The sequence below is a fragment of the Camelus bactrianus genome, chromosome 3 (assembly GCF_048773025.1).
Source record: "Camelus bactrianus isolate YW-2024 breed Bactrian camel chromosome 3, ASM4877302v1, whole genome shotgun sequence".
NCBI lineage: Eukaryota > Metazoa > Chordata > Mammalia > Artiodactyla > Camelidae > Camelus > Camelus bactrianus.
Window position 1 is genome coordinate 75,030,006 of NC_133541.1, and position 23,312 is coordinate 75,053,317.

General features: G+C 38.8%; 1 long non-coding RNA gene across 1 annotated transcript; it reads left to right on the forward strand.

The window, feature by feature from the left end:
- The first annotated feature begins 13,215 nt into the window (after positions 1-13,215).
- On the forward strand, positions 13,216-18,149 carry LOC141575262 (uncharacterized). Its single transcript, XR_012502725.1, has 3 exons — positions 13,216-13,330; positions 16,722-16,848; positions 17,641-18,149. It is a non-coding gene; the product is annotated as an uncharacterized LOC141575262 (long non-coding RNA).
- The last annotated feature ends 5,163 nt before the right edge of the window (positions 18,150-23,312 follow it).

Genomic DNA, 23,312 nt, shown 5'->3' on the forward strand with positions numbered 1-23,312 from the left:
CAAACATTATCATGCTAGTGTGTTAAACTAGCAAAGTAACAATGATATAGCACTCAGTACTCTGACTTCTTTTTTAGATCTACTCTTGTGGTCTTGGTGATTCCCAGTATACAAAACTCAAAAAGAAATGGAAGATAAATTCATGATTTTTGTTCTCTTCTTTTGTTCACAGAGCATTAGTAGCTTTTGGGATTGAAATTGTTTTATTAATTTGATTTGGCTGAAGGAAAATACAAGGCTTTTATGAATAATTCAAGTTTCTGTCAGATCCTAGAAAGCCTTATGGAAAGTACTGTTATATCTCTGAAATGCCCCTACAGTAGACCATACATTTAATTTTCAATAACATTGATTTATAGTTTTATAAAGAAAAATAATAAATATAATGAATTACCTCCATATTTCCTGATCTCAGTCACTATAAAATAACTGCTGTAGTTTTACATTTCCAGTGTGAAATATTAAATGCATAAATCAAAACAAAATTATTTTTCATCATAGAGAGATTGAGGTTCCTGAGACTGACAAATTCATTTTGTTTTAAAATTAATGATATAAGAAAAAAATCTCCATTGAATCTCTACCAACTTTAAAAAGAAATAAAAAGAGCTTTCATTTTACTATTTTGCCTATGATGTCTTCCAACAGGTAGTATGTGTAAAAAATGACTAAGTTCCCTGGAACTCCAAACTTAATCAGAAGCCAAATTACACTTCCTTATATGAGTCATTTTCCTTTCCCACTTCCTTTCTCATGGCATTTCCATTTTCCACGATTGTTTTACCCTAAGTTGCCACCCAGAGATAAGCGTCACCACAATGTTTCTCTCATGCCACCAGATTGGCATTTTTATAATTCAAATATTCCCTTCCAGCTACAACTAAGTAATCATGTAATGAGAAGAACATTATCAGATAAGAACAATTCAAGAGAGATTCAGATTTTCAAATAGGCAGAAACCAGATGCATTTACTTTTACATTTTCTCAACTTCATCCTCTAAATTTCATTGAGAACAAGAAACAGTATTTTGCATCCTTGATTAAAAAGAGTAAATCTAATTATAAGGATTCATTTTCACGTTTAAATACCTATCAGCTTTTTGTGAGTGTTCAACATTTAACCACAAGGAGCTTTCAGAAGGAGTAATGAAGGCTGAATACTAACTAGTGCCAATTCCTTCAACAAATGGGTAACTCTGAGCTAATCAGCCAAGAAGAAAAATTAAATCACCTAAGGACCATGATATCAGAAACCTGACACAAGCATAAGTGAAATTTTGTCTCTAAGGCTCACTTTACATGCTAAAAACAGAAGAGTTTAAATTAGCTTTTTTGGGGTAAGTTTATCTAATGATTTACATGATTCCTAAAACTATCATATACACTTTTTAGTCAATTGTGAATATAATTCACTCATTGATTATAAAACAAAATAAGCTTATAGGCAAATCTTTAAATTTAAGAATATCTGTTTGTCATGTGGCTAACTACAAACAAATTCTATTAGAAGAGAGTTAATGTAAACAAGACAAAGAATCAATACTTTAATTTTAATCTTTACAATAACTCAATATAGTTTTGAGGTGGTGTGTTTTCTGGAGGAGTTTCATAAAGAATCTCTGGAGTCCTGAAATAACCGTCTGGCAAAGATCTGAACGAGTGTCTCTAAAAATAACAATGGGCTGTGGACTTCATAAACATTTTTAGAAATTAAATAGCTGCTAACTTGTTCCATATGGAAGCAAATTCACAGAGTCCAACATGTTGTTCATTGAGATCACCAGAACACACACACCAAAGGAAGAGGCAAAGTGATCCACGGTCGTTCCAGAGAAGCCAAAGGAAACAGATGATCCTGAAACCTCTTTTAAAAAAAGGCTCTAAAACCACATGCTACTCTTGCCCTAAGACTCCCTGGGGTTTCTTAGTCATGCAACCTTTGAAGATCTCCAAATAGTAATTATTACTCATTAAATAAGGGCAATAAAAAATTACTAAAATTTTGGACAATAGTTATAAATGCTAAACCACAAAAAATTTAAAATTTTTTATTCAGAGCAATAGGATAGTGTCTTACAAATCTACTTCCATAATAGTACTTAAGACATGAAGACGCATGAAGATTTAGAGTTGCTGACTGATCATTGCTTACAGAGACATATGCAGTTATTTAAAATGTCCCATTTGTCCTTTTACTCAGAATTCTAAGTAGTACGAAGCCATCTTCCCAAACCGTGTTTCTGTTTTTGTTTATTTGTTGTTTTGTTTGTTTTTTTGTATTCTCCTCATGTAGTGAAAGAGACTGAGAAGGGAGAGAACTAACAGCACACTCTTCAGTCAGTCAGCGTGTTTACCAACCTTTCAGCATCAGCTCAAGCATGCTGAGGGTTTGTTCATTCCAGTATTATGTGAGTAAATTGAGAAAATTGGTTTCCTCTGGTAAAAGACACTTACACTTCAAAGTATTTTCCCTACATTCGTACTCCTGATTTTCCCTTTTTGATCTTTACATCTGTTGTTGTATAGATCCAAACGCCCTGAGATCCCTACCTCCCCTCCAACTATCTCAAACACATGGTTAGTATTTAACATTTAGAACTTCATTTTCATGTTTTATAGAGTTCAGAGTGAAACTGTCATTAAAAATGAAATTCAAAGAAAAGATAATATCAAATATGTCTTTAAGACCAAATTTATTCAGGGTTTTATATTCTAATCAAATTGGTTTTTCTAAATAAAAGGGGGGTTAGATTTCTAGGGCTGTTGCCATAGAGAAAAGTAATAGGAAAAATCTATAGGAAAGAAATTTAGGAAGTCTGGTGTAGCTGATGGCATTCGCGCTGGGGAAACACAGCTGTGGTATTATTACCTATATAATCACTATAGCATGTCTGTTCTTGGGTACAGCAGAAGGATAGGAAATATGTCTTGAGGAAAAGGGATAAGAGAAATAGGTCAACCTTTGTTACAAAGATTAAAATTGCTCAGAATTAAAATTTGCTATGAATTAATGTTTGGATATTTATCTCAGCAACAAAGAGCTTAAATTAAGTGATTTTCATCTGATGGTATGGAAATCAAGTGATTTCTTTCAGAAGCAATCGCTCCCTTGCTAAATGTTCACTGATCTCATCATGTTCTAGCTGCCCTCTCTACCGTCAAAGCAAGTTCTAAGCATATCTTAGAACAAGAGAATAAATACACTAATATGTGTGTCTCTATGAGTCCTCATGAGTTATATTAGCTGCTATAACAGACAATCCCAAAATTTCAGTGGCTTAACAAAATAAAAGTTTACTTGTTGCTTACATCTCAGTCCAGAAAGCTTGGGAAACTTCCTTGGGCAGATCTCCAAGTAGTGGCTCCAGGATAAAAGTTTCTTCCACCTTTGTTATGCCACCGTCTTCCACAGATGGCCTACATTTTCATCAAGGAAAGGGAAGAGAGAGCATGGACAATGATACAGGAAACATTATGACCAGGGCTGGAAGTTGCAGACAGCACATTTGCCCATAGTCCATGACCCCTAAATCACTTTAGTGGAAGTTAAAAATGTATTTTTCTTTTGTGCTCAGGAGAATGAAACAGGATTGATGGACATCTAATCAGTCTGTTACACAAATATCCCTTCTGTTCATCAAATCTCTATTTCAGTATTTCTCCCACACTGTCTTCTGATTACTACATCTAGCAAAATCCTATTTCTCTGGGCAAAGCATAGTCTTCTCACCCAGGCTGGATGTAAGTAATCTAGTTGCTGCCACAAATGAACCTAAAAGATAAGTTATCTGTTCCTCATTTGCATATTCCTTAAACAGTGGTGTAACAGGGACAGGAAAACTGCAATCAACACTCCCATTAGAAAGAGGAAGAATACAAATCAAATAGTAGTTGATGGTCCTTCCCAATTCCAAAGTTCTGCTAGACAGATGGGACAGTTCCTTAATTTGGCTATGATTCACTGGGAGAAATTCCTTCATCAGTTGTTCTCCATGGCCCCTGAGTCCATCTTCTGGGCAGCCTGTTTTTGCTTATTGTCCTCCTTGGTGACATCTGATGGAGATGTTTCAGATGATGACCTCTTTAGAGACTGTAGAGCATTTAAAGCCCTGCCTGCTGTTCATGGAAGGTTGAGACTTGTCTTAATGTGCATCCTCTAAAAATAAGATCCTTGAACAAGGATTTAGGTGCAGGCACTTTAACTGAGAGATGATCTGGAAAAGCACTGTGAGTTGTGGAGAAGAAAGACATGGAAGGAAGGAAAGTCAGTAAAGGGAGCATTCATGAGTAGGTTACCACAAGGGAGATTTTAGTAGAGAAACTGGAGCTCAAAACCTCTGAGGACCCTCTAAGAAACTATGTGGAACACAATTTCCATGAGAGGTACAGAAACTCCTGCCTCTCTTTGATTTAAGCTCACTCCTGGGGCACTAATTCCAAGCAGCCTGGAGGCAAAGTCCCCCAGAGCAGAGAGATAAAGGCCTGGGATGTGTCAGCTGTTTGCTGGGGTAGGCTGGGGAAATAAGGATGGTGCAGTGATAGCATTTGCTACAGGACCCAAGAGTTACTTAAAATTCAAGCAGCAAGGAATTTTTCAGTCTGGATTCACTGTTTCTTTGGCAATACAATTCCCTCAACAGCTTAATAGGCTTCCAATACATTTGCCATGAGCAGGTAAACACTTCCAACATTCTGAAGTACAGTTCTTAAATGAGCTTTGCTACTTTGCTTTCTCAGTCTCAGTGCCTCTCTCTTCCAATTTAATGATGGCTATCTTGAGGCTATCTGCAACCTGGAGGATGAGGTAATCTTCCTTATCAGTAAACCACCAGCCGGAATTAGGTGATGGTCAGCTAAGGGAGGCACACTCCCTTAATCTGATTTTTGCCTTGAGTTGCTTGATTCAACTAACAATTTTTTCAACCTAACTTCTCCTGTTTAGGATTTAGAAACAGCTTTTTCAACCAAACAGTTCTGGACTCCATCTATTCCCTTTCATTTATGTTTGTAAACCAGCCAGTTCTTTCCTGAGCCCATCTCTTTTTGTAATACTTTGGAAAATACAGCCTATAATAGCTGGCCCATACTGATGCTCTGATTCATTTCAACCATTACCCTTAAAGCTGCAGGCTGAATAGGGACTTGTTCCAACCTCCAATTTATTGCAGGTAACAGTTGTACTAAATATTTTGCCACTGTGTCACAGGGACAGCCTTCTTCCCAGACTCCAGTGTCATTTTCCCCACTACTTATTTCTCAACAGTTAATTCAATGCTGACTAATACATATATATATATTTTTTTTTAATGGAAGTACTTTACTTCTGATATAAATGTCTCTATTTGAATAAATAACCTTAGCTACTATAACAAACAACCTCAAAATCCCAAAGGCTTAACAATGAAAAGGTATATTTGTTATGTGTACAGTCTGATGTGAGGGGGAAGGTCTCCTAGGAGGCTTCCCTCCAAATGAGGGTTCAGGCTGCTTCCATTTTGTAATGACAGAATGAGACATTGGAAGATCAGGCAGGGAATTTTAAGTCCAGACCTGGAAGTGGTAGGCATCCCTTCACTGACATTCCTTTAGTCCAAACCTAACTACAAGGGAGGTTGGAAACTCAGGTTTACATCATCCAGTAAGAAGAAATGGAGGTTTGTCTACCTTGTCTGTAGCATAGTTACTGTTAAGTGTAATGTGTTACCCCACCAAAGCAGGACTAGCCTTGAAACAAAAAAATCACTCACAATAAAATTCTATATTTATTATAGACCAGGTATGGGGGCAAAGGATTCCCTGATATCCTCTCAGTCACACCACAGTCATTTGGTTTCTCATTCAATATTTAAAGCTTTTTCTGTATAAACAATCTCTATTCTCACTAGGAAGTAAGCATCCAAGAAGGTTTGAGCAGAAATTCTCCGTCATTTCGGTGACCTATATTAAAGTGATGGCACATGTGATTTTTTTTGTTTCTGCTAATCTCCTAAAATGTGGAAACCCTGCCAATCCCTCTTAGAAATAGACATGGATGCAAGAATTTCTGTTTTTACTTTCCTAGAGGCACCTTTGTTAAAACTGATATTCAACTGCCTAGAATATTTAAAACCTTGGAGAACAAAGTACGCACATGTTATATCACTTTTTACCAACTGCCTTTCTTCTTGGGGGTGGAGGGGGCTGCAAAAACAAAAACAGTAACAAAAACATTAGTCTTTAGGTCTCAATATGCATGAAGAAGTATGCAGGTTAAGAAAAAATGGTAGAACTTGGAGCCCAGAGAATAGAAATTAGCCCAGGGCCTGACCACAGCTTTAAGAATGTTAGGTGCATTTAACTTACATGAATTCAAGTATCCATGCTCAGGATTCCGTTTTAAATATTATAAAAGGCTATAAAATTATATTTTGTATTTATACTAATTTTCAGATACTGTTGAATTTTTTATGTATTTTACATATACTATGTAGGGTTGTATGCATCAAACCACCTATACTAAACTTTATGAAGGATAAAAGGAATTTTTAAGGGTAATTTTGTGTAATTTTTACAAATGTGGCGTTTTGAATCTCATGGCCTGGTGAGATACAATTCCACAGCAATCTCATTTCTGCACAGGACTGGTCTCCTGACTCGGCCTCCCTGCACTCTGACCTGATTTCCTCTCCTGAACCTGGGCTCGTCTCCAACTTGGTAACAAACGTCACTTTTTGGATAATCCTTTTGTTTGTTGGCCTGGTTTTGGCATTCTGTAAGACAATATATTAGCAAATACCTGAACTTTGCCAAATGTTTTCTAATCCACTTGCTTCCCACAGCCAGTTGCTTGCCTAAAGCATTGATCTTGATATTACCCTATGCACATCTGATGCAGCCAGCGACTCAGGAGCAGTCGGAGATCAGTTCAGGCCATTACTGATGGAAGAGAAACCCCTTCTTTGCTGCCGCTGCACGGTCCTCCTCAGCCACTCAGCTTTTGCCCACTTTGCTCTCTGCCACACTTTTCTATGCCCTAAAGATGTCTTCCTATAAGCCCTCATTTGCAAGAAGGAGCCTTCCTTTTCAGCAGGAAAAATCCACTTGACCAAAGTTCCAGCTTCACCTAGGAATCTGAAGGGGTAGTTCCTTTTAAATCAAGAAAAATTCACACTACTAATAAAAATAATAGCTACCACTTACTAAGTGCTTCCTAAGTGCCAGACACCATGCTAAGCGCTTCATCTGTGTGAACTCACTCAATCATCACAACAACCACATGAGGTAAGTACTATTATTGTCTCCATTTTACGAATAAGGACATCAAGGAAAAAGAAGTTCAGTAATTTGCCCAAAGGCACCTTGCTTTGGAATAGAGGAGCTGGAATTTGAACTCAAACCTCCGGGCTCCAGATTCCCTTATCGAAGACTCTGGTTTTATCTGTCAATAAACAATGGCTTGTTGGTAATAGCCTTAGGAATCCTGTCGGCCATGACAGAAATAGAAGGAAATTTGCATTTTACCTGAAAAAAAAAACCTTTCAAGATTGATACCTTCTGGATTTTTAGACCTGAATGAGTTCTAGGATATTTTCACATTGATTAACTGAGGATGAACACTTAGTCCAGCATTATTATTTCAAAAAGTACTTACAGCTATTTACCGTGGCAGAAAATCAGTAGGAGTTGTCATTATTTAAATCTTGTTGCAGAGGCATTACCTTCATGGAGCCGTTTCCTGAGTAGGTGCTCAATGAGAGAAGACAGATATTCAATCACCTGGACCCCAGAAAACAGAGTGAAAAATGCAAAGTTGTGTAAGACTAAGTCACAGTAGATATGCAATTAGCTTTGGGCATCTAGCCTTTGAATTGGGCTGTGACTGTACAATGGCGGAAAAAAAATCTTAATTGCTCTTTCAAGTCAGTCAAAACTTGAATCAAAGTATAAAATTACAGACAAATGATTATTTAGTAGCACTGAAGTATAATAATATATGTATATATTTGTGTATGGGTGTATGTGTGTATACACACACACCCCAAAATTATTGAGGTGTATACATACGAACCCCGAAATGTTTGGGGTATATACATACACTACAGTACTAACGAGACTTAGTAACTCTTTATTTGGATGTTTGATGAATTAAGAGGTCTGGAGTGTAACGGTGGCAGCGGCAGCAGGAGACTTCATATGTCATTGTTACATATATCATGCTTTCATTCGTATCATTTCGTGGTAGAGGGAAGCACCTCACGAAAGAGGAATTTTGTGTTTTTTAAAAAAAATCTCCAATTACAGAGAAAGTAAAATAAAAACAGCCCAAGGACTGTGAACAGACTTTAAGCCTTTCCTACTCAGGAGGCAATTATCTGAGTGTGCTCAATTTAGGCTCTTGGGCGCTTCTTCCTGTAGCCTGCCCTTGGGACAGTACTCGAACTCCCACCAGCAGAGTTCAAAGACGGGGGGACAGTAGGCGGTTGGCCATGTGATACAACCCAAAGGACATGACAGGTGTGTTTGCCCCAAGATATCTGGCCTCCCTGTCACCCACACCCTCCCGATTGTGAAATTTCCCCTTCTTGCCTTATTTTTTCTGCCCAAGTTATGCCTGAAGATTGACTCTATTAAAACAAACACATTGCTTATGAGACCTTACATCTTAACTCAGCAATGGTCACTTATGCAGTGACCCAATATTTACTTGGCAGACCGGATCACATGTTTCCTGGCAAGACTCAAGGTTCTGAAAGAATGTGACACTAGGCAAGACTGTTTAGTAAGGAGAGGAGGAGAGGAGGAAGAAAGGGAGTCACAGGAGCCATCCTGAGTGTGCCGTACTAAGCTCAGGCATCGCCAAGGGAGAGAGTGGTCAGGAATGAAAAGGCAGCTCCCAGAGGGCACTGGAAGGGGGCCAAGGACCTCAGCTAAGTGGGAGATAGGGAGAGGCTTCTGCCAGATAATAGAGGAAGAAAGCAGAAAACATAAAATATATATATATATATGGTTTGTGAAACTTATTCAAAAGTTTTATTGGGAAAGAGATCAGAATATAATGACTGAAACAACTCAAATTCATTCTCTTCAGGTCATCCACATTTTTAACTTCATGAATGTATTCATTTCCTCAGCCTACCATAACAAATTACCACAAAAAATAAGAGAAATTTATTGTTGCAGTTCTGGAGGCCAGAAGTCCAAAAAAGAGGTCAGTATGGTCATGTTCTTTCTAAGGCTTTAGGGGAGCATCTGTTCCAGGCCTTTGTCTTATCTTTTGGTGTTGCCGGAAATCCTTTACGTTGTTCTTGGTTCCTAAACAAACCACTCCAATCCTCTTGTCATTACAAGAGTTCTCCCTGTTGTGTCTGTCTCTGTATCTCTTGATTAGAACCCACCTTAACTGAGCATGACTTCATTTTAACTTAATTACATCTTCAGAGACCCTATTTACATATTAAGGTCACATTCTTAGGTACCCAGGGTTAGGACTTAAACACATCTTTTATGGGGACACAGTTCAACCCACAAAATGGTCTTTTTCCAAAGAGCAACGATACTTACATCCTGTTTGTCATTTTCCCAAAACTTTCCCACAATTCAGATGCAATCATTCAACAGAGGAGTAGTGGCCACTCCATTAAAGGAAGCCATTGAGGAAAACTCTTATCAGTGTCATGAGACTGAACAGTTCCTAGAAACTTAAGATCATATTCTTATTATGTTCTTCCATTTGGAACTTTACTGGCGTCAGCACTTCCATAAAGTTTTCAGAGTTTCACCCTTGGCAATGATCCAGCACATGAGCACAACAGTAAGGCGTTGGCATGAAGGAATAAAGGACCATTGTTAGGACGAGGAGTGGCAGCCCAGGAATAAGGAAGAAAGAGAGGAGCTAATCTCAGGGGCAAAGTAAATTGCACACTAAATCAGTGATATCCATAATACCAAACAAAGAGTCTTAAAAGACAGGTTCTTATTTAAAAGAGAGAGGTGGGGGGAGGAGACAGGAGAGACAGGTTTTGAACAGGACAAAAACTTGGAATAGCAGCTGGATATAATTAACATACAAATAGAGTTTTGATTCTATAATTTTCCCCATCTTTAGTTTTTACAACACACACCCAGATTCCAAGGAATGCAAACAAACTAAGCTGAATAAATGAAACTGAGGTTACCAATGACATCCACTGAAAATGGGCCAGCATTTGTATACCTGCACATCCGTGCCAACCACAAGCAGCTGAGACAAATCAGAGTCTACTGTCTCTCCGTATTTAGGATATAAGCCATGAATAGCTAAAGTTTCAGAATAACACTCCTAAGTGAAATGGAGACACTATTAAAATCAGGATTGGCCATTCACAATGCAGTTTCATCACACCTGAATTAGAAAACTTGAAAAACTTTAGCGGTGTTAGGGATAAAAATGGTCTCTCAGCTCTTTAAAGTTGGATAGGAAACGACTTTAAGATCTGAATCTACACACTAAATGATAATACTGTAAGAACTTTGACCTCCAATAAATTGGCCCTTATAACTTTTCATTTATGAATTCTACCTAAGCAAAGGCCACTTGGAATTAAGTCCTGAGCTGATTTCTCTGGCTACTTTGCTAAAACATCGGCAGAAACTTATTGAACACCTACTGTGTGCCACACACTGTTCTGGAATGAGACATACTGGTGATTCCAAAGAAAACAAGACAGAGGACCCCTGACTCCCTGGAGATTACACACTCGCAGATGAGATGGACCAGTATGTCTCATTTCAGAAACAGGTATCCAGTTGGGTGTAAAAGAGATATGGGGGGTTTTGGCTTTTTTTCCTACTACAAAATTATTCTAATATCAGCTACTTCTAGCAACTAGAAGTTTATTCTGGATTTTAACATCCTTTTACAGACGCTATAGAAATAACTGTAAAGATATTACAGTATGTTTCATAAACTCTATTGGAAGACCTGAAAATTAAGCTTACCAGGTCAAAAATTTTGACATGCTTTCATTATTTGGTCCTAAGAAAAAAATTTAGCAGTGTGCCAAGTGAAAAGAGTCACAAGCTGCGAGACAAGGGGACGTGTGTTCTCATCTTAGACCTCCTCTGTCTTTCCAGGTTTCCTCACAGGGCTTAAATTTCATAGTCTGTGATGTTGAGGGCTAATTTGATTCATCATTTTTAAAGAATTGTTCAGGTACCGCTGGAATTCCTGAGAAGCTTTGGGTTTTGCAAAATTTATATTTAAAACCATAATTTTTCAAATAATTTAAAAACTTTTAAAAATGTAACAAAGCAAATAGCACAGTTAAATAATGTTTTATACCAAATTTTAGCCCATTGGAAACTATCTACCAACCTGATCATTTATGCATGCAGGTTAACAAATGTTTGTATAGACCTCATAATGATCTCCGGGCATACATTTGAACTTCTTAAAATTGGATTATTGATAGAGTAGGTAGTCATTCTGACCTGGCCTTTCAATAAATTTGTCCCTTCCTATATGCACTTTGTGGAAAATGATTCGAGGAAGTACCTACTGCAACAGGCTGCACTCTGTTCATGGCAGCCCAAACTCTGCCGGAGCCACAATGGAACAGCCAGCTATGTAGTAACAAAGAAGCCTAACACATATGTTGTCATACCATAATATAAGTAGTTTAATCATCTTCTTTGTTAAGTTTTTTGGTAACTTTATAGCCTCCCTTATATTATCTTCTCTATAAAGAATACAAATATGTTAGATATTGATAAGAATCCAAATTTTTTAAAGAGAATTAACCATTGCTCCACTTTCAAGTTTCCAGGTCAGTTTATTTGAAGAAAATCCTGAGATTTTAAGGTGAGCTGTTAAAGTCGTTTATCATTTGCACCTATTTATTGGTGTGAATTGGAATTTTTTTTCAATATTGGGCTAGCAGTGCAAAATACAAAAATAAGATTAAAGGTTGAGACTGCATTTATCATCTATAACCCAGAGTTCACATTTTTTGGTTCATTAAAACAGTGTCATTTTTCTCATTAATTCAGCTTTAGAGTGATCAGATGTTACAAATGTGAACTTTTAAAATAATTTTCAGCAATGGCACTGCTCTCATCTTTTTTATATGGAAAGGGTTTTACATGATACTGAATTAGGAAAAAATATTTTTGTGAAAAATGTTCTATAACTATTCTAGTCATGGGTTGCTTGTTTTCAAGAAACAAATCTACTCCAGCTAGCTCTAAGTAAATAGTAACAGTTATTGGACTACACTGTTGGAAAACACAAGCACTTCCAGTTCACCTGTTCACAATGTCCTTAGCATGGCCTTCAAGGCCCTGCAGACTCTCTCCTCTACATATCACTCTGATCTCCAGTTCTCCCAGTCTCCTCCCGGCTTACTCTGCTCCAGCCACACTGACATTCTTGCTGTTCCCCAGCACCACCTTTGTTCCCATCTTGGCATTTTCTGCTCTCTCCTAGGAACTCTTTGTCCAGCCATCAGAGTAGCTTGCTTTCTCACTGCCTTCAATTGTCACTGTCACCTTAGAGACTCAAACCTTGGTCAACTGATAAAAATAACATTAGTCTCACAAGCCTGTCTGGACCACTCTATCCTTTGCCACGTCTACCATTTTCTTCAAAGCACTTCTAATGCTCTCACTCTTTCTCTCACCATATATATGTAAGTTTTCCTTCAATTCTTCCTCACTTCCTTGCTCCTTCCCTCCCTCCTTACCTTCTTTCTGTCTTTCAATTTTCTCTTTTAAATTATAAGCTCCCTGATAAAGGCAGGACATTCATCTGTCTTGTTTACCACTGATTCTGTAGAACCTAGAATATAGTACAACACAGAGTCCCAAAAGAGATGACTCAATGTTGTCTGTTAAGTAAATAAATAAACAAGTGAATGAATGAATGACTGGACAAGACTCTCAGTCAAGTTACAGAAGGAGTGAAACTGGCAAGTCAGAAACTTAGATCATTCTTTTATTTGTTGTAGAATCTTATGTCTTCTCATCTCTCTTGCTCTCTCCCGCCTCTCTCTCTTTTTCTTTTTCTTTTTTTTTTTTGTTTGTTTGTATGTCAATTGAAGTCTCCTATTCCTGACCTAAAATTTGCTTTTTCTTCTCACTAGTCAATTTGCACACAGCTGAAAATTACCTCCAGACTCAACATGACCTACAGTTCAAGTGCTCCTCATTCTCTGGTTGTAATCCTGTCTTATAGTGCAAATACTCAAATGAGATAAAACATTTGGCTCAGTTTAACCTCTAGATTTACTTACCCCTTTTCAGGTCCCGGAGATGTGACAGAAGCTCAACATCACAGGGACCCAGCGTGGCCTTCTAGGATGACCACTTCAGCAGGTACTGTCAAGTATATCGGTGGCAGCTTAAAAGGGGGAGATTCTGCTAGGCCCAGTGTGCTGGCTAAAACACAATGACAACAACAACAAAAAAGCACTGATGAAGATGATTTCAAATTGTCTCACCTAACTTTAACACCTTAATATCCCAATAGGAAAGTTAAATATATTTTAAGAAGCTTTTTTACTTGTTTCCTTTTCCACTTCATTTTTTTATTTAGGGTTCTTTCCATTGCAAATCATTGAAACCACATTTCAAAATTGCTTAAAAAAAAAAAAAGAAATCTGCTTTTATCTGGCTCTTATAATCAAACAAGACAAGGTATTCTGGATTCAAGCAAGGAATGAGCCAGAGCTTCGATGGTTTGATCTGTAACTGTTTGTTGCTGAATTTTTTGTTCTCATTTCTCAACTTGATATCCTCAATACTGGGTCCAGTCTTATGGCTTCAGACTGACGGCCAGAAGCTCCCATGGCTATATCCTCCTAAATCCATGTACACCTCAAATGCCCTAATGAACTGCTTAGGACACACTCAAATTAATTACAAGTGTTAGAGGAATGTGATTTGTTGTTTGGCTTAGGCATTGGCTATATGCTCTGCCTCTAGAATTGGAAACAGAGTCAACTCTACTAGGTTCACATAGCTGAGACTAGTGGAGAGGAGATTCTACCAATGTATAGCCTGGATGCCAAGCAGGAAAACAACAGATTTCTACCATAGTTGACATAGTACTCAAATAGTGATACCTAGAAATAATTTCATACAAAACAATGAAATCTTCTAATCTTCTTTTTTTGCTCTGCTAACCTCACAGGAACAGACTATCAAAACCAAACCATTTTTTTTCCAGTGGTCTGTGGATAAAACATTATACACTTTATATTCACACTTTACCCTTTACTTTTGGCTGAATGACTAATTCTACTGATCAGCCCTCAGTAAAGCACCCACAAGATTCTAGTCTCTAGACATGTACATCAGGAAGGGAAGTGAACGTTTAATCAATTAATATTTGCTGGCTAATGCCTTGACATTTACGAAGGCTGGGCACATCTGCATGAAACTCTAAAATAAAATTAGGAAAGTGATGAAGAATAAGACTTGATCAAAAGAAGCCAACTGAACCCAAAAAAATAGATACATTTCTTAACCATTATGCGATTTCACATGACACTCACTTTACCCATTGAGTGAAAACTACTTGTCAGTTCCTTCCACCCATCACCAAACAAATGAATAGCTCCATTTCATGGATTCACAATCAAATGACTGATGAAATATTTCAGTGTTCAATAAGCTGTCTAAGCATTTTGTAGTACAATGCCTAAGCAGATAGAAAATTCAAACCCAAATTTATTTTGTGTTATAACTGTTTCCAAAAGAACAATCAGCAGTTTTTATGTTGAGAGGAAATAGGCCATAGAAATTTAAAGGTTCTGCTTTGGTGTCAGACTGCCCGAGTTCAAATCCTAAATCTGTGCTTACTTGTACTTCCACTTCCTCATCAAACAAATGAAGATAATAATAGCAGCTGTCTCATGAGGTTGTGACAAGGATCAAATGAGTTGATCTGTATGAAGTTTGTAGAAGCTTCTGGTAGTGCCCAAGGAGTGTTACCTATAACCTTCTTTTATTTATTTTTTTCCTCTCCCTCGCTCTCGCTCTCATCTCTCTTAATTTTGATTTTTTCTTCACATTACAAAATGCTATTAACTTACTTTGTGGACACCTCACTTCTATATGATGCATATTGCGAAGTGGTCCAGCCATGATTGAGATATAATCACCAAAGAGATGTCTTTGACAGAGGTGGAGTAGCTGACAAGTTGCTAAACACAATGTTAAACTGTTTGTTATTGTTGAGGAGTGGGAAGCGTCTCTTTTAAAAGATTCTCAGGTTTAAAGCCAAGATGATTAATATTCACAGCGGACAGACTAGTCTATATAGCCAGAGACACTGAGGTCAGCCGGGATAATGGAAGAGCATGCTTATTCCTGAGCCTGTAGTGACACATACTTACATCTATACCGAGCCCCGGCACCTCAGGCTTGTCAAGAAGAGGTGTGTCCATACAGTTGTAAAGATTCAAACCTTACAAGTGAGCATCGTGTAGTCATAAGCATTTGAATGAGTCATGGCTTATTTTATGGGTGTAGCTCATCTTCAAAGAAAGATTGAATTGACCATAAACATCAGATCATGGAACGAGCTTTTCCAAAGGCTCCTCATAAAAACACAATAAAAATAAATACAGCTATTTCCTAAAATTTAAAGTCTCACATAGATTTATTGTGAATCTGATGCATTGTTGCTCATTGTCTCTTTTTTGGATGATATCTGTACCGCTGAACTGAGTTTCTGAAATGTCAATGAAGCTATTTGTATTAATGTACATAATCAGGTAGAGGAGGCAACCTCAGTACAGCGTAGGATAAGAGAAAATTTGAAAACGTTTGCATTTTCACTCTGTTTTCCTATTTTCATGTGACTATCAGATGTCTTGTTGATATATCAGTTCTAGGCCTCTCAATGTGTAATCTGACGTGACCTCAATAATATCCAAACATGAAGTGGTCAAAATGTCAAATATTTCATGATAAAAACAAACATGTGTTTATGTAATCTTCTGAGAATTCTTAGGTGTCATAGGAATTAGAAATTTTTTCAGCAGACTTTCATCTGTTGCCTTCTTAGGTGTTGTTTTCAGCTCACAGCAAAAAATTACAGGTCTATGGAAAAAAATATCCAGAGTTCAAATATATATATAAGTGCATTGAAGCATAAGAAAATTTCAATGTTTTTAGTTTTTCTTATTTCCTTTATCTGAGTCTTAGCAGTTATGCTAAAGCAATTTTATAATATCCCTATTTTTAAAATTCAGAATGTGTACCCAAAAGTATGCAGAGAATTATTTAAACTATATTGTATTTTCCAGTCCTGGCCAAATCATTTGACCTTTCATTAGATACACAAAAGAATCATAGATGGATATCCTAGGTGGTTGAAAGCAAGACTAGATTTAGTGGATGAGGGGCAAGAATTGGGAAGACTGTTACATATGTGACCCCTAAGTAAAGCATTTTGGCAAATAGCATTGCCCTGCATGGAATCTTAGACTTCTGAGTTGAAGAGTACCTTAGAAGTCCTCTACTGCTCACATTTCTTAGGAAGGTTTAGGGCTGGGGCAAGTGCAGAGGGCTTCTCAGTGGAATTTCTTTCTTAGGCTGTCCTGCTCCTACTTGGGTAAAAGTTAACATTCAAAAATGACCACAAAACCCTAGTTCCGAAGCTTGACCACTCTTTTCCCTAAAGAAACTCTAAAGGATTATTACAAAGAAGGTCACAAAAATAGCAAGAGAATCACTAAGATCAGTGTTACTTTTATAGCTGACACTCCTAGAAGTCCTTGGAAGAACTGCAATTACAAATGGATACCTGAAGACTAGCTCCATCTCTCACTAGCTGCCTGCTCAACCTCGCTGGATCTGTCTCCCCTCCATTAAGCCAGATGCTCGTAAGTTCATATCCAGCGCCATCATTCTCTAATTCCATGTGTATTCTCAGAGTCTCATGAAGCCTGTCAAAAGGGTTCAGGATGGCAGATTCTGTTTACAGCCAAAATTCCACTTTGCCAATTTTATGGGCATGTGAATTATTATTTAATGCCTTGACAATAACTCCTTAAACTTAGAGAAGCCTGCTATCCAAAGCACTTTTTTAACATTTGATTGATTCATGAGTGTAATATAATAATCTATGGAAACAATGGGAATACTAATTTTTCAGAGTGAAAAAAATAAACATAAGAAATTAAGTGTACCTCTTCACCTACAGATGACAATTTTGATCAACAGTATAATCCTGTGAAGACCTGCAGGAAATTTATTGCCCTGTATTTTAATTTCACTTTAGGTGAAACTATTTGCTTCAGTATCCAAAACCAGGTCACTATTTTTCCCAAATTTTTAAATTTTTTCCAGGCTATTTGTTTGCATTTGAGAAAGAAAAAAAAATTGGGAAATGCAATTATTCAATTTCTAGAAAAATTTTTCAGAACCAAAAACATTTTGTATTTGATAAATAAATCCCTTTATCCTCCCATATCTGCTCATATATTGCCGGAAAATTATGGAACCAGGGGTTGGTGGGGGGAGGAGGGGGCGTAGTAATCATTGCTAGAGGTTTTTGTTTGTTCATCTTACTACCTGGAAAACCAGATTGCCAAATTAGACCATTGAAATGCATTCTTACATGAGTCAAACAAAATAAACATTTGAAAATGAGATTGATATTTGCCTCTGTTCAGTGGTCCCCAGTGGCAATGGACCCATCTCCAGTGTCTCAGCACGTCACACCTCCATGAAACCTGCTGCGTGGCAGCTAAGCCTGTGGAAACAGCAGTGAATCATAAGAGTAAGGGAATCCCCGTGTCAGCACCCGCTGAAAGCAGCAGCTGAAGCCCTTTCCACGCTGGGAGCAAGACAGCCTGTGCGGGAAACCTGTTTCACCACGCCGGGTGGTTAGCCTTGCTCACTAAGCGTCTGTTTTTGCCTGCTCATTCTCTAAATGCATCCAGCTTACAGTTTCTTCCTGGTGAGTGTCCCTCATATTCTGGAATGTTCTGCAGCATTTCTTCACCAGGATGGGTGGAAAGGTCACAAGCACTGTCCTTCCACTTGAGTTTTAAGTTCGGCAAAAGGCATCTTTTCCTTCTTCAATATATTTTCCACATTTTCCTGATGATTTCTTCTCACTTAATGGAGTTTTTTGATGACTGTGACCCCTCATGAGTCCAGCTAGCTAAGTTAAGGAGGGAGTGGGTTTAAACACTGAGTTTCTCTCCAACAAAATCATCATTCTTCAACATTCAACAAGAACCAATAAAGCAGAAGGCCTGAATCAGGCTCAGAACCACTGTCTGACAAGCACAAGCTTGCTACAACTCAGCTCGGATGGTGATAAACATGGGCTTCAACATTTCAGACTCTTGAATCTGGAAAACAACTCAGCTGAAATTTATATACACTGTGTAATGTGAAGCTTGGCTAAAAGGAAAGCTGCCCTTGGAAAGAGATAGACGATTTTAAACAAGGCTAATTTAAAAACCCCGAATCAAAGATAAATCAGCTTTCTGAACTTAGATGGGGAACCTCCACGCCAGAGGTCCACACAGCCCACCGGCGGAGGAGTCTCCCTCCCTCCCTGCGAAGAACACAGACCAGGGCAGCTGGGAGGATCCCTCGGCGAGTTCTCTGGCCATCCAGGAAAGGAGACTCCGGCCCTTGAAAAAGGCATTAATCACATTTGGTTCCTTGTACCTGAGAAAAAATAGCTATCTATGGGATCTGATTTTTTTGTGTTTCAAACTGGAGAAAGCTTTTATGATGTCTCTTGGTGAAATATAACCGCTCTCTCATTCTAAGCAGCCTCTAAATTCTTAAATGTGTGTAAATGGAAAACATGCTGTGGGTCTTTATTCCACTGAGCAGCAAGAAATAAATCAGAACCCACTCCCCCTTCTCACACCCCAACTCAGTCACTCCCTTGATACTTCACAGATGTGCAGCATTGGAGGGAAGAGCAAAAATGCTTTATAAAATTAATATGTGCAAACTGCTTTATTTACCATAAATGCCTAGCCTGGGGCTTTCTCTGCTGTGCCCTGTCAAGATATTAAGCTGAGTTCTTGCCTCCTGCCTACCAAAAAGTTCGCCTTTGTCAGACAGAAGGGCCTCCATTTTCCATACAGGAGAGGCAGTTGGTGGTGACATGGTACTTGGCACATAAGGTGAGGCGGCTGCAAGTTAGTGGTAAACAAAACATTTCATCCTGAATGTATAAAATGTGTAAATCATCTTAGGATCCTGCCGGGTTCAAAGTCCTAAATAAATATCTGTCATTACTATAATTGATATTATATGCTGGAGACCCAATAGATGCATACAAATGCTGGAACTTGCATCCATGGCTCATTCATATCTAAAAATATGTAGAAGATATACCACCGAGCTCATGAAAGGCATTTAACTGATTTTAATAGCAGTCATTACATTAGAAAATGAGACTTCCTCTTGTAACAGAGATGAACTGGGAAGAAACAAAGGAGGAGAGGTAACTAGTGCAGCGCCCCAGTGCCCTGCCAGAATTACTGCTCATCATTCTTGCTTTCAGCAGTTAGCCGGCTCCTTTTGTCAAAGACTACCACCATCTAATGAAACAATTAGGGCTTGACAGTTTAAATATGCTATTTTGTTCTTTTCAAGCGTAAGTGCCAGCCACTGAGACAAACTATACCCACCACCTTCCTATCAGCAGAGCCATTGTTATCCCAGATAGAATGCCCTAAAAATAAAATCCATTTTGTATGTGAAGCTTCATCAAGTCAGGTCATGTCTGCTCCTCGGGGCAGATTGCAGTGTACTAATTTCATTATGCTATTTTTAAATGTGGCCTCCCTGGATCTTTTCATATGTCCTACATAGCTCAACAAGGCGCCAAGTTAATGTTCAGGGCTCTCTTGCTAGTCACCTCTGCCCACCCTGCTCCACCTCTAACTTCAGCAACCTCTCCAGGCCTGGATGGTTAACGAGATGTAAGTGCGCTATAATGATGGATGTGTTCCCCCTTAGATCAGCATCACTACTGGGCACTGTCCAGCACACGAGCTATTAGAAGATCAAATTGGCATCAGTTTCCTGAATTCATTATTAAAGTTGCTCCAGTTTTTTCAACAAATTCGCAAAAAGAGAAAATGGCTTTCTAAGATATCTTAAGCTGTTTTTAAGTCTCTGTGTACGTATTTCTGTTTTGCCTCTTGTATAAAATTTATTTTTTTAGTTACAAAGTTAACACATGCATAGGTTTATGAAGAGTGCAGAAGAAGAGCATGTCATTATTCATGACTCTTTCCAGTCTACTAGAAACCCAGCTCAAACTTGATATGCAAAAAGGGGTATATTGTTCATATAATCAGAGCTAGAAGTAGCTTCAGTCACAACTGGATTGATTATGGCTCAAATTAATGCCATAAGGACAAGATTTCTCTCTCCCAATCTCTCAGTTGTACTTTTCCTTGTGTCATCCTGTGTCTCTGGGAAGCCTTCTCCTGGTGGCCCACAGCAGCCCCGGGCTTACATCCTACCAGCTGAGTAACATTAATGAAGTGACATCTTCTTCTTCCTAACTGTTCTAATGAAAGTCTCAAATTGAGTTTCATTAGCATGGCTTGGGTATGTGCCCATCCCTAAACCTATCAGGGTTTAGTCTGGCCAGGGAAGTCTTTGATCAAGCAGATTTTTGTTATATGCCCCTCATAAAGCCAGAATTTTAGATCAACCTCATAAGCCACATGGCCTGAGGAGGGAGGTAGGGTTCGCCAAAAGAACATCATATATATACCATCATAAGAAGGAGTAGCTTCTGAGCAAATAACAACAAATGTGCAAGACAAAGACCTCTGTCCTCACAACCTAAAACTAGAATCAAAGATATGTCTTAGTCCTAGAGGGTCTGGAAGGTCTAGGACTACTTCTAAAAACTTCAATAAATTTGTACTAATTAAAATAATAAACTTTTCCACACAAGAATTCAGAAACCATCAGGAGATAATGCAGGGAATAATGAGGAAATCATGCAGGACAGAAAGAGAAAGACAATGTGTGATGAGAAGTCACCAAGGCATAGGGTCCACAAGTTCCAGTCCCTACTGCACACACACATTGTCAGTATGTTGTCCCCCCGCCTTCTGGCCGCCATTGTTCCTGATGAGAAGTTACTTATTAATCTTCTTGAAGTTCCCTCGTATGTGATGATTCATTTTTCTTTTACTGCTTTCAAGATTCTCTCTTTATCTTTGGCTTTAGACATTCTGATTATGATGTATCGAGGTATGGATCCCTCTGCGTTATCCAACGCAGAGTTTGAAAAAATAATGGCTGAAACTTCCAAATTTGATAAAAGTATTACATGACCAGAAAGCTCAACAGATGTATCTTCTGCCGATTTCTCTCTCCCCTCCTCCTCTGGGTACTCCCTTTACACATACGTGTATGGTGTCTCACATTTCTAGAAGGATCTGTCTATGTATTTTTTCTCTCTGTCCTTTGGATTATGTGCTCACTGTTGATCTAACTTCAGGCTTACTGATTTTTTCTTTTGCCAATTCAAACCGACTTTTGAGTCCTTCTTAGTAAGTTTTTCGTTTTGGTTATAGTACTTTTCCACTTCAGAATTTGTTTGATTCTCTTCAAACTTTTAGTCTTTTCATTGATATTCTCCATTTGCTAAGACGTTGTCATCCTTTCCCTTAATTATTTAGACATGGTTTCCTCCAGTCCTTTGAACATATTTTTAATAGATGCTTTGGAGTCTGTGTCTGCTAAGTCCAGTATCTTGGCCCCTCAGAGGCGGTTGCTATTACCTGCCATTTTTCCTGTGTATGTGTCACACTTTCCTGTTTCTAAACACATCTTGTAACTTTTCATCGTAAACTGGACATTTTAGATAATATATTGTAGCAACTGTGAATATTGATATCCTCTGAGAAGTTGCTGCTGCTGTTGTTTGAGCATTTGTTTATTTGTTTGATGACTTTGTTGAACTAACTGTGAAGTCTACTTCCCCTGTAATGTGCAGTCTCTGATGTCTCTGCTCAGATTATTTTCCCCTTGTTTTTATCGTTTACCCTGGCTTTTTTGGGGTTGTTCCTGAGTCTACTTACGGGTCAAAAGTTGTTTTAAGCCTCCATGGTCAGTTAGACTTTACCCATTACCACTGGATGTCTGTGTGGCTTGGGGACTGCCATCACAATTCAGGGAGTTTATGTTTTTGCCTCACCATCAGCCAGAGACTAGTAGCTTGGAAGTTCCCTCTTCAACCTCTCCCAAGAGGGTGCAGTTTGGGGCATGTACTCAGTCTCTCCAACTACCAGGGATGCACATAATTTTATTTTTAAGCCTGGCTTCCTAGGGGTTGGCCCTGGGCTAGAGCAGTTTACTGTTCAGCCAGTGTTTTGTCAAGAGGTTGTGCTTAAATCCCTTGTGCCAGTAAGGCTTCTACCCTGTGTTCGGGAATCTGTGTGCAACTTGGGGAATGATTTCAAATCAGCCCAATTCCTGGATTCTTTCTGAGTAGGCACCTGGTAGATGGGCACAGCCCTTCCTCCTCACAGGGTTGACTGTGATTCCAGGAGTTGTTCTTGGCTGTCTCTTTCTGTGGTTCTCTCTCTCAAACTTCTGGCTGTTCTGCTATTTCACTTGTTGCTACCAGTATCATGGAGCTACCAAACCCTCTTAATTGCACTCCACCAAGGTCTCCGTTGTTTTCAGAAATACCCTTAGGCCTGGAATTCTGCAAGCTGTGTTCCAAATATAGTCAGCCCCCTCTAACAGAGCTGTTTACAACTTTCCTCTCTCCCTGAGCAGAACCTCTCCACTGTGACACAGGAGCTGAGGCAGTGGTCTGTCTCTCCCTAGTGACACCCCTGCTCTACAAGTGGGTGCTGGAGTTGGGGTTAGTAGCCCCTTGTCTTCTCAGCTTGCCCGCCCCTGCCCTCAAGTGTGGAGCATCCCCACTGCCAGGGCAGGGGCAGTTGAGGCCCCAGTATTCTCAGGCTGCCATGGGTAGAGTCTCTGCCCTGTAAAGGGCTGGTGAGGGGATGGGAACCTCAGTGCTTTCAGCCACACCTGCCCTAAATAGAGTTTCAGTAATATGAGTAGGAAAGGGGGATTGATAAGCACCTGCAAGCCTGACCCCTTGCAAAGTGAAAACGTAGCCCTAGACTGGGAGCTCAGGGAAAAGGCAGTCCCCTCCCCTCCACTCCCACACCCTCTAGTCTTCTTGGCTGCACCCAGAGTAGAACTCCCAGAAAAAAGTTTCCCAAACACAGCTGAGAGGAAAGAGAAGGGGGCTGTGGCTCAAATGCCAGGGACTCTGACTATTCTTACTGCAATTGAGTAGATTTTCTTGAATTAATGTTTC